We start from the raw sequence: 6,000 nt of genomic DNA, 5'->3' as shown, positions 1-6,000 counted from the left end.
GCGTACAAACCAATAGGGTGTCGGAATGGTATGTGTGTATACTTCTCATCCAACCACAATCAAATTCACTCCATCCTGATGGCGCGATTTATCTGGACAGGTTTTTTTTCTTTCTCTCTCTCTGAACGATAACAATCCGGAATGAAATAGCAGTAACGAAGCTATTTTTTAAAATGTAAGGAGTAGAAAGTACAGATACTTGCGTGAAAATGTAAGGAGTAGAAGTAAAAAGTCGGCTGAAAAATAATTACTCAAGTAAAGTATAGATACCCCAAATTTCTACTTAAGTACAGTAACGAAGTATTTGTACTTCGTTACTTGACACCTCTGGTGACCACGCCCATAGACACACAAATAACAACACGTTAGACGAGAGAGAGAGAGATAGTGAATTCATGAACCGTGACAGTACCCCCTCCCCTACGAACGCCTCTTGGCGTTCCCTGATGGACTTACCTGATGATTGTAATCATCGATCAGAGAGTGATCCAGAATGTCTCTAGCAGGAACCCAACTTCTCTCCTCTGGACCGTAACCCTCCCAGTCCTCCAGGTACTGAAATCCGCGTCCCCTCCTTCTCGAGTTCAGAATAGGGCTAACCAAATAAGTGGGTTCCCCATCTACGAGACGCGGCGGGGGAGGAACTGGGACAGGCGGATTAATAGGTGCCCAAAACACGGGTTTGATCTTTGATACATGGAAGGCGGGGTGAATTCTCCTGTACGTGGGAGGAAGTTTGAGGCGGACTGCCACCGGACTAATGATCTTGGTGACAGGAAACGGGCCAATAAATTTGGGAGTAAGCTTATTAGAGACGGAGCGGAGAGGAATGTTCTTAGTAGAAAGCCACACTTTTTGACCAACGACGTATACGGGAGGCTTTGACCGGTGGCAATCGGCCTTGGCCTTGGCGCACGCCCCCACTTGGAGAAGAGTCTCACGGGCTCTAGTCCAAGTGTGGTGACACCTCTGGACAAAGGCGTGAGTGGAGGGGACCGCGACTTCGGATTCGGTACTGGCAAAAACTGGTGGCTGGTAACCTAAACTGCACTCAAACGGAGTAAGGCCCGTAGCTGACACTGGCAACGAATTGTGTGTGTACTCCACCATAGAAAGTTGTTGGCTCCAAGAGGAAGGATTCCGGGTAACCAAACATCGCAATACTCTCTCCAGATCTTGGTTGGCCCTCTCTGATTGACCATTGCTTTGGGGATGAAATCCCCAAGAGAGACTAACCGTCGCCCCTAATAATCAGGGGGACCCCTGTTGGAGACCACGTCTATCGGGAGGCCATGTAAACGAAAGACGTGATCTATGACAGCAACCGCTGTCTCCTTGGCTGAAGGTAATTTGGGCAAGGCGATAAAATAAGCCGCCTTCGAGAACCGGTCCACGACCGTCAAAACGACAGTCTTGCCCTGGGAGGGCGGGAGGGCGGTAACAAAATCTAGCATGATGTGGGACCAGGGTCTCGAAGGGAATGACAGTGGTTGTAGTAACCCATCAGGAGGTCGGTTGGACGTCTTACCAGTGGCACAAACAGAGCAAGCAAAAAAAAAATACAGATATCACGAGCCATTAACGGCCACCAGAATCGTTGCTTAACCAAAAAAACTGGTATGATTAACTCCTGGTTGACAAGCTATACTGGAGCAATGACCCCACTGAATGACTTCAGACCGATACTCCTCAGGCACAAACAACCGGTTCGGTGGGCAATCGGGCGGAGGCGTTACCCCTTCTAAGGCCTTCATGACCTTCGATTCGACCTCCCATCTGAGAGTGGAGACCACTATTGTCTCGGGTAAAATACACTCGGGAGTGGACGGGTGTTCGGAATGGTCAGAAACACAAGATAAAGAATCAGGTTTGATGTTTTTGGAACCCGGGCGGTACGAAAGAGAAAAGTGAAAAAAAGTGCCCACCGAGCCTGCCTAGAGTTGAATCTTTTAGCAGTTCTAATATATTCTAGGTTCTTATGATCGGTCCAAACGATAAAAGGTACCCCTGACCCTTCTAACCAGTGCCACCATTCCTCCAGTGCTAACTTGACTGCCAACAACTCTCTGTTACCAATGTCATAATTGCGTTCGGCAGGTGATAAACGATGAGAAAAGAACGCGCAAGGGTGAATCTTATCGTCTGTGGAAGAACGTTGGGAAAGAACTGCTCCTACCCCCACCTCTGATGCATCGACCTCCACCACGAACTGACGTGATGGATCAGGGGCAACGAGGATGGGAGCCGAAACGAAGTGACTCTTAAGTTTGGCAAATACAGCCTCCGCTGTATCAGACCACCAGAACGTCAATCTGGGGGAGGTCAAGGCGGTCAGAGGAGCAACTAGTTGGCTGAAGTTACGAATAAAACGTCAATAAAAATTGTCGAATCCCAGAAACCTCTGTAGGGCCTTACTGGAATCTGGACTTGGCCAATCTATCACAGCCTTAACTTTGTCAGGATCCATACGCACTTCCTCAGACGAGACGATGTACCCTAAAAAGGGAACTGACTGTGCATGAAAAACGCAGTTCTCCGCCTTGACAAAAAGCCCATTCTCTAGCAACCCCTGAAGCACACGTCTGGCGTGCTGAACGTGTTCCTGGAGAGAAGAGGAAAAGATCAATATGTCATCCAGGTAAACATATATGAACTGATCAACCATATCTCTCAGCATGTCATTAACGAGTGCTTGGAAGACCGCGGGCAAGTTGTATAGCCCGAAGGGCATAACCAAGTATTCAAAGTGCCCTCTGGGGGTATTAAATGCGGTCTTCCATTCATCTTCCTTTCCTTATGCGAACCAAATGATACTCTTACCGGAAGGAGAGTAGCTGATGATGGTGAGGATGAGGTTTTCCCGGTGGAGATCCCACCCGATAGTAGCCTCATCGTTACTACCGGGCTTGATCTTTTAACGGGCACGAGTGGATGAAGTGGCCCGCCCCCCTGCAGTAAAGGCATAGTCTTTGGGATCGCCGCCATTCCCTCTCCTCCCGGGAAAGCCGAGCTCTACCCACCTGCATGGGCTCCGGATCGTAAGAGGGACTGACTGTATCCAGGACTTCCGGATGTCTGGTCTCCATGCCACGAACTGGATGGTCTTGTTGGAAACGGCCCATCTTGCTTAAGCGAGCATCCACTCGAAGTGCTAATTCTATAAGTCCATTGAGACTAGTGGGAAGGTCCAGCATGTAAATCTCCCTCTGGATACGGTCAGCCAACCCATGTAGGAATCTGTCCCACTGCACCTCCTCGTTCCATCGGCACTCTGCAGCCAGGGTGCGGAACTGGATCGAATATTCCAACACCGAAACGTGACCTTGGTGGAGATCGGCGAGTAGTCTGGCCGCCTCCCTACCCGCCGCCGCCCGATCGAAAACCCTCTTCATCTCTTCGGAGAGTGCCTGGAACGAGGCGCAGCATGGGTCTTGGTTCTCCCACACCGCCGTTCCCCAGAGAGCCACCCTACCGGATAGTAGCGTCAGCACAAACGCCACCTTGGATCACTCTTGGTTGAACGTCTGAGGCTGTAATGCAAAGTGCATAGAACATTGGGTAAGAAATGCTCTGCAAAATTCTGGTTCACCTGAATAACCTTCTGGTGTAGGCAGTCTCAGTTCTCGCCGCGGCTGCGGCTCTGGAGGGGAGGGTGGAATCGGCGGTGTGGGTGGCGCAGTGGAGACTCGTAGCTGTTGAATCTGCTGGGTGAGCTCGGACACCTGCATCACAAGCGCTTGGACCGCCCCCACCTGTGAGCAAGATGTTTTCCTCCTGAGTGTCCATTCTAGTGATATTTCGAGCCGCAAACTCGTTCCACGTGGAAGCGCCTGCTACATCCATGAGGGTCAGATCGTTCTGTTACGTAACACAGAGACAGGATGTAATCACAAGGCGTGTTTATTGACAAAAGCTCAAAAGTCAGAAAAGCACGACTAGTTCACAGGGTAACACAGGGGGCGGACACAAGGCTGATGGCACGGTGACACAGGGACCTCGGTGGACAACGGATGATGGTGCATGCTCCAGTGATGATCCCTCGAATCCCGGTGAGTGTGTAATCCTCGTGATGGTGAACGGTAATCCAGTGCTAGGTGACGATCCAGGAACAACGACGATCCAGGAAGACTCAGGCAGGAACTAGGAACACAGGAAACACAGGTACGGGAGCACACTGGGGAGAAACAACGATCTGACAACATGAATCACTAGTTACTGAACTTATTTAGGAGACAAAAAATTGAAACCAGTTGGTGCTGCTGATCATCGCTGATCAGTGACCACGCCCATAGACACACACATAACAACACGTTAGACCAGAGAGAGAGAGTAAATTCATGAACCGTGACAATTTTATACCATGATTTTTTTTTATTTAATTTTTTCTATTAGAAATTTTACTGTCACTTTTGTTCAATGTTCAATGTTTTGTTAATGTATTCTTGCTGAATTCAAGTATTAGATGTATTGGTCACATTTTAGTTTGGAGACCAAGTCTCACCACTAACTCCAAATTTGGTGTTTATTAATAGTTAGTGGTAGTAGTTCTGTTCAGTTGTGGTGTAGGGTTAAGGGATCTTTAATATGGTAATGCAGAATAAACAGTCAATATGTTAATAATAGGCATGCTAATACGGAATTAGTTAATAGTGAGAATTAGTCCCTATACTAAACGGTTACCATTAATGTTATCTAATATAATAACTCATGATTATGGTACTACAAAATGGTTATTCATTCTTGACAAATAAATTATATATATATATATATATATATATATATATATATATATATATATATACATATAAAACAGTGTGTTATTAACTATTACAATTTAAATAATAATCATATATTTTTTGTGTCTTTCATATTAATATGTTCTTAAAAGGTTGGGTGAGAATCATTCACAGGCATCTAGCAGACTTCAGTAATGACGCCAATGTGTCCAAGACCACCCTGTTTGGGAAAAGACCCAATAAATTACACTAACAAATCAAACAAATCAAGTAATGAAAAGAAAATATGTGTCACCACATACTTAGTGATGAGTATCATTCTTGTAACATTGCATTGTAAGTGCATTATATGATTCTCAGATCCGGTAAACATGAACACATGACGTACTTCAGCAGAGTGGTGCTCTTTTTAATGTAGGGTCCGATGATTTTGAACATGATATCCAAAGCGCCACTCTTTCCCAGCGACACAGCATTTACCACTACAAGTAAACACAGGTCAATTTAGTGATGCACTAAAGAAATGTATCCCTGACCGGAAATGCTCTACAGAGCACATCAAACGAGTGAACGTACAGTTGCTTGAGCAGACACGGAGCAGCTGAAGGCACGGCGGCAACAGCTTGTAGTTCTGCAGATTATGCTTCACTAGATTCAGAGTCACATTCAGAGTTTACACCAAACTTCCTGTCTGAAGAGGAAGTGATGTCACTGGAAATGGTTCATTTGTCCTTACAGGTTTGGCAAAGCTAAAACGAGTGTAGTTCTGGTTTTGTCAGCAACTTTGACCAGTAGAGAGTGAATGTGAAGCATTAGTTCCTCATTGACCGGAGGGTCTTTGCTGGAGCCCACCAGCAGCTGCAGCAGAAGGGCTGTTCCTCCCTTACATACAAACACCCCTGTCCTGCGGCCTCCACCTACCACAACAAACATGGTAAGATCCTTCACTGACTCAATGTTTTGTCTGAGGTGTCCTGATAAGAGCATCTTTGAGCTGATTAGAGTGTTGAAAACAAAATGACTTATTATGGAAGTCTGGGAGTGCTACTTAGAAGTGACAAAGAAACAAAAACACTATAAAGAAATTATATAATAAGAAGTTTATTTCTTATTTTGGTGTAATATTAATATTTTGAAGTAGCTTTTATTATATAGCTTTAATTTATTATTATTATTCTGTTTTAGTCCTTTTTAGTTTTTAGGTTCAACCCTTTTTAAGCCATGACATATAAAAGAATCTAATTATTTAATTATCTGTAGCCTA

Source organism: Carassius auratus, chromosome 8 (assembly GCF_003368295.1).
Source record: "Carassius auratus strain Wakin chromosome 8, ASM336829v1, whole genome shotgun sequence".
Taxonomy (NCBI): domain Eukaryota; kingdom Metazoa; phylum Chordata; class Actinopteri; order Cypriniformes; family Cyprinidae; genus Carassius; species Carassius auratus.
The sequence above is the reverse complement of the archived record's forward strand: the minus strand, read 5'-3'. Positions refer to the sequence as shown.